We start from the raw sequence: 12,379 nt of genomic DNA, 5'->3' as shown, positions 1-12,379 counted from the left end.
AAGCCCATGTGTGCCTTGCCCCACGGCGGTGGCGCACGCCTGCATGGTGAGTGCGAAGCCTACCACCTGCTCCAGAGAAGACGGGGCAATAAAGAATGGGAGGGGGGCAGGGGAGAGGAAAGAAAGTGGAGCATCGCGATGAAGAGGTGCTTGAGAATGAGGCTCGGAAGCCTGAGGGGGAGGTTTGTTCTGTTTGGCCCGCGGCTGCCCCTTAGGAAGGGCAGAGAGCATGGCTGTGAGGGCTCCCTGTGGGCTGAGTCAAGTTCCGCAGCCAACTGGAATTGGCCTCAGTTTTCTGGTCTGTAAAATGGGTTAAGTGTGTCCCAGTGCCTTCGCTGACCTTTGAAGGCCAATTGAGATACTATAAAAGGAAAATGAGGGCTTCCTCTTGCCAGGCGTCCTCGTGGGAGTGACATCGTCTTTAAACCCTGCGTGGCAATCCCTGATGCACCGCCGTGATGCCCAGGGAAGACAGGGCGACATCGAAGTCCAGCTACTTCCTTAAGATCATCCAACTTTTGGATGATTATCCAAAATGCTTCATTGTGGGAGCAGACAATGTGGGCTCCAGGCAGATGCAGCAGATCCGCATGTCCCTCCGTGGGAAGGCTGTGGTGCTGATGGGCAAGAACACCATGATGCGCAAGGCCATCCAAGGACATCGGGAAAACAACCAGCTCTGGAGAAACTGCTGCCACATATCCGGAGGAATGTGGGCTTTGTGTTCCCCAAGGAGGACCTCACTGAGGTCAGGGACATGCTGCTGGCCAATAAGGTGCCAGCTGCTGCCCGTGCTGGTGCCATTGCCCCGTGTGAAGTCACTGTGCCCGCCCAGAACACTGGTCTGGGGCCAGAGAAGACCTCCTTCTTCCAGGCTTTAGGCATCACCACTAAAATCTCCAGGGGCACCATTGAAATCCTGAGTGATGTACAGCTGATTAAGACTGGAGACAAAGTGGGTGCCAGCGAAGCCACACTGCTGAACATGCTGAGCATCTCCCCTTCTCCTTTGGGCTGATCATCCAGCAGGTGTTTGACAATGGCGGCATCTACAACCCGGAAGTGCTGGACATCACAGAGGAAACTTTGCATTCCCACTTCCTAGAGGCTGTCGCGCAATGTTGCCAGCGTAAGCCTTCAGATTGGTTACCCAACTGTTGTGTCATTACCCCATTCTATCATCAATGGGCATAAGCGAGTTCTGGCTTTGTCTGTGGAGACTGATTACACCTTCCCACTTGCTGAAAAGGTCAAGGCCTTCTTGGCTGATCCATCTGCTTTTGTGGCTGCTGCCCCTGTGGCCGCCACCACCACTGCTGCTCCTGCTGCTGCTGCAGCTCCAGCCAAGGTTGAAGCAAAAGAAAAGTTGGAGGAGTTGGATCAGGATATGGAATTTAATCTCTTTGATTAATTACCAAAAAGCAACCAGCTCAGCCAGCTCTATTTGAGAAACAAGGAAATAAAGACTTACTTCTCTTAAAAAAAGAAAGGAAGAAAGAAAGAAAGAAAGAAAGAAAGAAAGAAAGAAAGAAAGAAAGAAAAGGAAAGGAAAGGAAAGAAAAGAAAAGAAAAGAAAAGAAAAGAAAAGAAAAGAAAAGAAAAGAAAAGAAAAGAAAAGAAAAGAAAAAAGAAAATGAGGAAAAAGTGAGAAAGAAAAGGAAGGGTGAGCAACACAAAAGGAAAACTGGAAGGAACCTGTAAACGTAGTGTCACTTAAATAGGGAATATAGTCAATAGTGTTGTAATAATGGTATGATGCCAGGTGGGTACTGGAAATATCAGGGAACACTTTGTAAAGTATATGATTGTCTAACCACTATTCTGTAACTAATATAAAACCTGAAACCAATACAAAATAATATTGAATATAAAGAAATGAAAATAGGAGCGAAATTTTTTATAAATTTCAAAGTTTAAATAAAGGCTGTAAAGGAAGGAAGGGGTAGAATAAAAATAGTGTTTTTCATTTTACCACTTTATTGTCTTTTCAGTACATGAAAAAGACAGTTGTCTTTATATGGTGCTTTTATACTTTTCTAAGTCATTATCTCATTTGATGTTCAGGGCAACTTAAAGACAAGATGATTATTCCCTCCACTATTCAAAGAAAGAAAATCTTGGTGTCTGGCCCCAATGATTCAATCGTCACAACCTTATTATAAAGCAGGGTTAGTGAAATTTTCTGTAAAGGGTCATATCTATACCAATAAAAGCCTTGGGGGTGATCAGGCCAGCAAGGGAAGGCAGTTGGGGGCTATCAGGCTGGCAGGGGAGCAGATAGGCATCAATCAGGCAGGAAGGGGAGCAGTTAGGGGGCGATCAGGCTGGCAGGCAGAAGTGCTTAGGGGCAATCAGACAGGCATGCAGGCAGGCAAGTGGTTAGGAGCCAGCGGTCCCGGATTGTAAGAGGGATGTCTGACTGCCGGTTCAGGGATCAGGCCTAAACCAGCAGTCGGACATCCCCCAAGGGGGTCCAAGATTGGAGAGGGTGCAGGCCGGGCTGAGGGACATCCCCTCCACACACACACAAATTTTGTGCACTGGGCCACTAGTTATATTTTTGTTAGCTTACTTTTAATATTCTTCACTAAGGGTCCCTGTGGACAAACCCAGCCTGCTGCCTATTTCATTTGACTATTGTCTATGGCTACTTTTGTGACACAAACAGCACAACTGATAGTTGTGAAAGAAACAGTATGACCTGAAAGGCCAAAAGTCTGTACTCTCTAGCCCTTTACAGAAAGACTGCCAATCCCTGCTCTCTAGACTTATTTTCTTCCAACCTTGTTCTCTTGATTTTTACCCTGTTGTGTGTTTTATAAACTGCCTCAAATCCATTTTGGAAGGAAACAGGTTATAAGCAATCAAACATTAAAGAGAGGCCACCAGAGGGGGATGCGGGGGGGGGAACAGGAAGAGGGCAAAGGGGGTCAAATACAAGGTAACTAAAGAAGACTAGACTTCACATGTTGAGCCCACAATAGAGTATACTGATGTGGTATTATAAAGTTGTACACTTGAAATTTATATAATATTATTAACCAATGCTACCCCGATAAATTTAATTAATATAAAAAATAAATATAAAGAGAGGCCAGTGAGTGGTCCATCTGATTCACTATGGTTATCAACAACACCCATACACACACACACACACACACACACACACACACACACACGAGATTGTGTGCAGGAAATTGGAACAACCCTCCCTGATGTATGCAAGATATTCTACCCCCATGTATGGAGTTACAGTCAGAGCAAAAGGCATCCCCACATTATCCCATACTGAATTTCAGTCCTGGCCTTGAGGATTCCTCTCTCCCAGACCTCATTAAAGTTGTTCTTCTCCACAGCTTTACAAAGTTCCTCCAAATAACGAGTTTTCAGCAGGTCCCACTAGGCTGAAAGCAGAAATCTTGGGCTGGGAGAAGGAAGGGGCGCGAATGGAGGCTAAGGAGCCTGGGTGAGCCGGAGGCCGCTTTCGCTCCTTCCCACTCAGCACCAGGCTTGACATGGAAATTGGAGCATGATGATGGCAATTATGAAAAATAAAAACCTTAATTTTTTTCATAATTAAACCCACATGCAGTTGATAATTGCTGTTACGAGTTTAATGCCCAGACTTGTTTTTCTTCCAAAAAAAGTGAAAAATCAGTCAGGCTATAACTTAGTAATGCTCTTAAGTCTGACTTAATAAAGAGCAAAACATCTGATTTTCAAGGTTTTCGGTGTTTGGTTTTTGCTAGCTGGAACGGTTTCACTTTTCTCTCCATACAGGATATTTCTTGGAGGCTCTCATCAAAAACAACCACTTTAAAGACGTGAGTTTATTTTGTATAAGCTATACATGTTTTCCAAGATCATGTTTTAATTAACAAAGCATTGTATGGTCTTATCTAACAAAATCCTGAAAATGCAAGTTGGCCATTAAAGTATAAACCAGCATGTCATTGAAATTGCACGATGATCTTAGTCTCTCACGCTGCCTAATGTCAACGCAGAAGACTGCATTCAGGAAGAAAATTTATGGCTCGGGTAAAAATAAACATTAGGCCCCTGCAAAATTTACTGAGAATGTAACGTTAGGGACTTTTTTTTCTGAAAACTGTTCAAGTCTTAAGCAACTGCAATTATACTTTTAATCTTAGAGTAAATACTGTCTTTATAATTAAGAAAAACATCCCTTGTGTCTCTCCTTTTAAAAGGGACTTTCCCCTCCCTATTTACCGAAAAAGGAAATCAGGGTTTCACATTTTCTAGTGACATTGTAAGAACTATGAAGGCATCTATCTTGTGAAAGAAAAGCACATCAGCGTCAAATGGCAAATTGGATATTGACAGAATTTGGAAAGATATAGTGCTTGGGTGTTTCTTTAGAACATAAGAGAATTTGAATCATTTACATTCTTGGCCATTTTTTCCACCCATACAGGGAAACAGGGAGGAATGCAGAATCTAAGAGAGTGGCATTCCTCTTTACACAAAGCACTCACACTTGGCAAATGGCAAAGATTGGGTCATCATTTGTCAATGACTGCCCAGCAGTGAGGATGTCAGGCTGAGTGCAAATATCAGTCTCCGCGGTCCCTTCTACTGCTATGTCGGTGGCACTGACAGCAGAGCAAGTTGCAGGAAAAATCCAAATTTCTGCATCTCTGGAGGATTCATTGCTCAGCAATGCCCGCTTTGACATCATAGGTAGGACAAGAGCCATTTGCTTGGGCAGGAATTTGATGTCCCTTTAAATGGTTTCTGCATCTAGTTCAATAGAATGGGTGTGGACGTGTATTTATTTCAACCACAAGGTTGTGCAAATTTATTTATAGTATAAACGGTGCTTTCCACAAGTCCTAGCTGTCAGCAACTGGTTTTCCTGGAGTGCCTTAGTAGCCCAGAATGTTTGTTTCTTAAGCGTGGTACCTGGAGAGCTAAAATAACAATCATGTTAATGAGAAGACAGTGGGGCTAACTGCTGTTTTTGCAGTGTTTCCACGGGCCATACCTTTTAATTGCCGGGTGCTGGCAACTTAACAGCCGGTAATGAGTACATTGTTCCTTTTGTTTTTTGCACACAGCCCCTTAAGCGTGTCAGAAACTGAGTTTGTTTTGGGTAAGCAGGGAAGACTCTTGTTAAAAGCCCACAGAAGCTTCGGAAACCAGTTTATTTTGACTGGTGAGGTATGTCTTGATAGTTTGCATTCAGATGGAAGAGGAAAAAGAGATCAAGTGGATTAGCCTCAATCATCTGGGAGATGACATTTCTCGCCGTGTTTGAAGTATTTTATGAATTAGAGAATGGGGCTGATTTTGAAGCCTAAATTAATTTCATCTGTTTGCCTTTGTTTGATGCAGCAGCTGCAGTGACACACCCTGCTTCTTTGAAAATCTTCCCCTACAAGGGTCTGAGTGTGGCCAAGTGGTGTGGCTTCCTTGGGTGGGGAAGGGGGTCAGTTCCCAGCTTCCTTGGGCCCCTGGCGCTGTCAGAGAGGGTCATCTCAGACTTCAACTGGACGCTCTCACACTTGCCCTCCATGCGTTTCATTAAAGGAGAACTTGCCTACTGAAGCTAACATGAGGAAAAGAGAGGAAATTATTATCCCAACCTTTCGCTCCTAGCACGTTTTCATTAGGAATAAAAACCCTTCAGGGTGAACATGAAAGAGGCAGAAAGGTTCCCATCGGTCATGGCCCATTAACAGTGACTGACGCCCAGTTTGCCACACATTTGTCACTTCCCAGAGCGTCTCCAGTTGTTTAGAATTGGGGTTTCTTTGGTGTTGTCAATGGGCCAATATGCTCAAGAACCAGATAATAACCATGCACATGTGTCCCATAATCTTCATAACTCCACCTCAGAAATAAGGGCTGTGCCTTTCCTAGCAGGACAGAGAGAAATTGTTTTTACAATAACACTGTCTGAATGTTCACAGGTCAACTTTCCAAAAACTCTCGGTCACTTAAGAGAACAATAGGTTACCATGGTTCATCTCAATACCAATCAATCACCAAATCAGGTTGGCTTTTTGCAGACTGATACACTGGTGAGCAGTGGTCTGTTTCAAAGTTGAGGGAGAGAAAAGTGATACCAGATAATGTCATTCAGCCCCTGGTGGGCCTGGAAGGAAAATAGGCTGGCCTATTAGAAAAGGAAGTATTTGTAGAAATCAAGAAGAGACAAATGTCTAAGAACTGTCACATCTGACAGCTGCTGGTGTCAGAATATTAGTAAAAGTCCAAAAAAATTATACCTAAATCTTGTACATGATAAATTAACCAACCCATTAAAAAAAGTCCACATGGCATTTATGGATTCACTATGATGACCTTCAAAGTTGTACGGAGGACAGAAACAAAACTTGATGAATTTTCTGATGAGTAACTCATGTATCAGGCATTTGCCTTGGAATGCAAGCCAAGCTGGACCTATGTGCTATGATCTGCTACCAGAAGTGGACCTGAGGCTGAGTGCCCAGTTCTCTCTTGCCCACCAGGAGCAGCTATTACAGGGTCATAGTTCTGCCCCTTCCACTGGGCCCAGGGTAAACCCATGACTTTACATGAGGTTTAAGAGGGGCCCTTTCCTCCACAGCAATTCAGCTCCTCCTGAAAAATGCTCCCCGTGAATAATAAACACACCCCATGAGCGACCTCCCTCTTAAAATTTTTTCTCTACATCAAGCATGTCAAACTCAAAGGCTAACGCAGGCCAAATAAGGTTTAAGTTTATGTGGGCCTCAAAAAAACAAAAGCTTCAATTTTCATAGAAACAAAGATTTATTTCCATAGAGACATGCTGAATACAAAGGGCTGAAATAAATGAATAATCATTAACATAAAATAATAGAACATTTTAATAAAAATTCATATTTTTCCTTGAACATTAACTTACTAGACACTGAATAACTGCACAAATTAATAAGCGTAATGCAAATAAACCTATTTTTCTTGTTCTCTGAAAGCGAAATATTTCCTGTTGTGCACACCAAACAAGTCAGTCCAAGACTAATGACGTGGCAATCGGCTGCTAAAATATTCGCTGCTAGTATTAGTGGAGAGAAATGGTGTGCCTGTGAGTAAGTCGAGTAAGGGAAATGAATGCAACACGATTATAGTCATCAGTCATTAGCGAATGCAGTAGCTTGCTATTAATAATCCTATCTAATAAAGAGGGAATATGCTAATTGATTGTCACACCCTCACAAAGATGGCGACACCCACAGCCACAAGATGGCGGCGCCCAGTTCCCTCAGCCCCGCCAGGGCAGCAGGCGTGCAGTACAGCTGAGCCCACCCCCAGTGGGTCTGGCCACTCCGCACTCCTGCCTCCGGAGTCCCCCAGTCCCCTTAGCCCCCCAGAGGCCCATGGCTGGCCTGAGGTGCAGGCAAGCCTCAGCTGGTGGCTTCCCAGCCGCCCAGGGCCGCCCGAGGCTCAGTTAACCAGAGCCGGCCAAGGCTTGCGCTGCTGGCAGTGGCAGCAGCAGAGGTGTGATGGGGGCGTCGCCTTCCCCTGATTGCCGGGTTGCCTCCCGCCCCTGAGGGCTCCTGGACTGTGAGAGCGGGCAGGCTGGGCTGAGGGACCCCCTCTCCAGTGCATGAATTTTCATGCACCAGGCCTCTAGTTATGTATAACAGGATATTGTAAAAATTAAGTTACAAAATTTTTATTAAAACGTTTCTTACATATCATAATATTGACTGGGCCGCAAAAATATTTATTGTGGGCTGCAAGCAGCCCTCGGGCCATGAGTTTGACATGCTTGCTCTACATTGTACAATATTGTTTAACCTTGGCTTTAAAAAAAAAAAAAAAGCACTGCTCACAACTTTGAAAATAAATATTGTTTTTTAAAATCGACGCAAACGTGTTGCATTTTCTTTTCTCAGTTTCATCCTTTCCCAGGTGTACACTCATTCTGGGCTCAGACCAAATGGCACAGAATTTGGAGGCAAAAAGATGCGAGTGAGCTTTTCTCCTTTATACAACTAGTTTCAGACTGACTCACTGGCTCAAATACCTCTGCTGATCACATTTTCAGTGTAGTTAAGGGTAGCAGAATGTTACCACAAAATACGACCGTAGGAGTTTAGGACATGCCACCCCCAAATATGCTACTTCAGTATATGGATTAGTTTGAACTATAGGCACTTGAAAAACAGCAAATACAGGGAGAGGCTTTCTCTGAACTCTCCTCATCTGCCTAAAGACAGATCCTCCAAAAGGAACTCAACTGTCATAGGTCCCCTGCCAAGCAGCCTCATCAACCAGGGAAGACAAACTCCAATCACAGGAAAGGAGACCCGAAGTGAACACCACACCGGAAACAGCTTTGTCACAAATTATCATACCTCCGTCTACTCTTCTAAGGACCCTCCTCTTTCCTAAAAATCATTTACTGTCCCCTAAAAGACCTCCATTCCCTCCACCCCTTTCCCTATTAGGATGATATTTAGGCCTGATTTTAGAGCAGATTTTCACTTCAAATGGCAGCTGGGGCAAGTAACCAGAGTGACTGTCTGCAGTGGGCTCAGTCCTAACATGTGGCCAGGCCTGATGACCACACTCAGTGCCTGTTGGTGTCCCTCGTTAGGGCACCATAATGCCGGGGTTCTTGTCCCAGCCTTACAAAAGGTTCAGCATTCTGGAGAAAGGGGCTGCACGTAGATAATTAAGAAGGAGTCCAAGGATGAAAGATATTTTCGACAGGCATTGAAGATCAGAGGAGCTTCAGCTGAAGGAGCTGCAAGACTCTCTCCTTGACTAGGACCTGTGCTTTTATTCTAACACAATTTGTCCCAAGGCAAGGTGGAAATATACACTTCAAAGGGTAAGGTATCCAAGGGTACAGAAGCATCATCAGTTTGGGGAATAGCCTACAGCTGTTCAGGTGTTTGGCCAACAGGAGGCAATAAAATGCCCTGAGCTGTCTGGCAGTTAACAATACCATTCAGGTTAGGGGGAAGTGCCTTTTAGCCGTTTCCAACAGGTAAACTACATATGTGGCTCACCCTTGTTGAGCCCTCCAAGTCCCATCAACCTTTTGACGGAACTCTTGTAATTATTACATGCTGAAATTGGTTCTCGGCAAGTGCCACTCGTGGGCCTTGCCCCAGTGCCTTTTCATAGCCACTGGCCCAGCCGCCACACCGCCACAGGCCTTGGGTGCAGCTCCAGTGCATTCACAAGCATTTGGTTTTAAAAGAGATTCCCTACAGCTTGCAGGTCTGTTTGCCAAGCGTGAGGTCTGGAGCTGCTTCCTCCAGGATGTCCAAGGCGGGGAGCACCTGCTCCTGTTAAATGCTTCTTTACTGGCTAAGCAACCACTTCATGGCCCAAGACTACTCCTGCCATGTGGAGATGAAAAGAACCAGGGCCTCTGACTTTTTGCACAGGTGCCTTGAGCCTAGAAAGTTTACAAACAATTATCAATCTCTTTCAGCCAATTGTCCCCCCATGAGATGGCAAAACAATCCCAAACCTGTGAGAAAGCCCTGAGAGGTTAATGATTTCCCCCCAGCAAGAGGGGCAAGTCCCATGGGAGCCCAGCAGGAATTCCAGGTTATTCTCTAAGTTCCTGTTCCAATTTCCATTTAAATCACACGCTCTCTCTAAGTCTCTGTTTCTTCCTCAGGAAAATGGGAATGATAATTCCCACATGACAGTTATTGTGAAGACACAGTAAATGGATTATGTAAAGCCTCTAAAACAGCCAGGCAAAAAAAAATAATAATAATAATAAATAAAATAAAATAAATAAAACAGCCAGGCAATGTTAATGCTGCGCTGTAATTATTGTCACCGTTATTATCACACCCATCAAACTGCATCATCTCCTTCACTCTGGGGATTCACTTTTGAGGTTATATCTTGTCTTTTTTTTGTAAGAAAGTTATTTGCAAGCAACTGAAGGAGTGCCTTAGCCCAGTGGTCACCAACCTTTCAGACCTCACGGACCACCAGTTGGCGGCCGCTGCCTTAGCCAATATAAAATGAGAAACAATTCTAGCAGTGCATATCCTGGCTTTAACAGCAATACCACACTAGACAGTACTAGTAAAACACTCCTAATTAATATTCATCCAAGATTGTAGCTCTTGTCAAAATATACTTTTCGGTTCTTTTTGCGTGTGTGTTTGTGTCTAACTTTTGAACACCTCCTCTGTGTAAAATGCCACACTAAATGTTGAAGAGGACATACATAAATGTTAGAAAAACCTAACTTAATTCAATCCATTTATGAACCCACAATCAACATGATATCATCCATGTACTGGTCTGTCATTTGCAAGTGACAGAATCCCTATTGAGATGGGCTTGAGAATAATTCATTAGCTTGTGTACCCCATGGAGTGATAGGAGTTTGCAGAAGGAGAGTGGATGCCACCTAGAAAGGAGATGTCAGTGCAGGTGATATCCCCAGCTGATACCGTCATCAGCATCACGTTCATACAAACCACACCAGGAGCTCAATGAAAAGAGCACACAAACAAAATATTCTTTTTAAAGTTGATAAAATGATGACATTTGAATTGTCAGAAAATTCAATCAAAGCTGACAAAACATTCAGACCAGTGGTCTTCCCTAGGGCAGCATTCCAGTGCTTCCACTCAGCCTGACTCTAGAAGCCTAGGACATTTGAGCATTAGAGAGGCGGGGAGAGCAAAGATGCGCTCCTTCTACATGCACCACAATCTCTGGAGCTGCGTGCGGGGCGAGGTGCCTGCAGGCACAGCTCCAGGACAGCTGCTGCCCCTCTACCCCTGATGGGGCCACAGATTAGGATGTTTTCCCTGTCAGCTCTAAACAGTGAGCTCTGTGAGGAACAACGGTTGAGTCTGCCCTGCTCACAATTTATTGAGTGCCTACTATGTGCCAGTGGGGCCAGAGAAGTGAATGAAATAAAGCCCTCCTTCTCACGGAGCATGCATTCCAGTGCACACAAACAAGAAAAATATACACCAGACAGGAGAAGAGCTAAGAAGAAAGTAGAGCCTGGCCGGTGTGAATCAGTGGTTGAGCATTGACCTATGTATTAGGAGGTCACAGTTTGGTGATTCCCCATCAGGGCACATGCCCGTGTTGTGGTCTTGATCCCCAGTGTGGGGTGTACAGGAGGCAGCCAATCAGTGGACTCTCTCTCATCATTGATGTTTCTATCTCTCTTTCCCTCTCCCTCCCTCTCTGAAATCAATAAAGTATATATTTAAAGAAGAGAAAAAAGCAAGTGGAAAGGCAGGAATGGAATTCTTAGGTGGGTGCTAGAGAAGGCCTCACCTTCCCTGGTGATGTGGGAACTCTTGGGCACAGTGGTCCCAGTGGCAGAGGACACAGCAAACACTGCTGTCTGGGGACAGGAGTCCCATGGCCTGTGCGAGGAGGCCCTGATGGGGGTGAGGTCAGAGGAAAGGGGCCATGGAAGAGACTCAGACTTTAAGCTAAATAAAATTAAAAGCCATTGGAGAGTTTCAAACAGATAGTTTTGTTTTTAGGGTTCCAAACATTAATGAAACAGAACAGGACATGCTACCCCCAAATATGCCACTTTGGCATAAAAATTATTTTGAGCTGAGTCTTTTAAGTTCCTGCAATCCATTTTCTGCCTAAATGCAGCCTCCCAAAAGAACTCAATTGTCATATATGTCTCTTCAGAGAGCAACTCTAATTTCTTCTAGGAAACAGAAGAAAGTCAAAAAATTATCATATCTCCGATTTATTCTCCTAAAGGCCCGTTTATCTTTCAAAAAAGTAATGTGTTCTCCCAGAAATGTTCCTTCACCCTTCCTCATCGCCTATTAGGATGGTATTTAAACCCCCATATCTAACCACCTCCTTCAGTCACATTTCTTTGGGAACTCCCATACCTAAGAAGGTAACTAAATCTGTTTTCTTTACCCTGAACAGTGGTTAGAGTGTTGTCCCCGAACACCAAAGTGTTGAGGGCTCAATTCCCAAGGGTTCAGCTCACTCCTTGCCTCTGGTCAAGGCCATGCAGGAGGCAACCAATCTCTCTCTCTCTTTCTCTGTTTCTCTCTATCTCTCCCTCCCTGTCTTCCTCTCTCTCTGAAAAGCATGGAAAAAAATATCCTCATGTGAGAATTAACAACAAAAAGGCCTGTTTTCCTTCCCTTGCTAATCTGTCTTCTGTCAATTTAATTTGCAGGCCCCAGGTGAAAAATTAAACAGGAGAGAGGAAAAGTGTTTTGTTCCCTGACATTGTCTTCTCTTTAGATGCCATCTCTTCTACTGCTGGCCTGTTCATATTTAGGCTAAATGTATGAAAACAGATTTGTTCTCAGAATTTGTAAGATGATAATGTTTAAGTATATAAACTCCCACAAAAAAAACAACTATAATCTCTTAATTTCTCAAAAAATGTCTT

General features: G+C 44.1%; 1 pseudogene across 1 annotated transcript; it reads left to right on the top strand.

Annotated features, from left to right (window-relative positions):
• The first annotated feature begins 405 nt into the window (after positions 1-405).
• On the top strand, positions 406-1,411 carry LOC308247658 (large ribosomal subunit protein uL10-like; annotated as a pseudogene). Its single transcript has one exon. The product of its transcript is annotated as a large ribosomal subunit protein uL10-like (transcript).
• The last annotated feature ends 10,968 nt before the right edge of the window (positions 1,412-12,379 follow it).

Source organism: Plecotus auritus (genome assembly GCF_963455305.1).
Source record: "Plecotus auritus genome assembly, chromosome: 1".
In the NCBI taxonomy this organism is placed as follows: Eukaryota; Metazoa; Chordata; class Mammalia; order Chiroptera; family Vespertilionidae; genus Plecotus; species Plecotus auritus.
The sequence above is the reverse complement of the archived record's forward strand: the minus strand, read 5'-3'. Positions and strand labels throughout refer to the sequence as shown.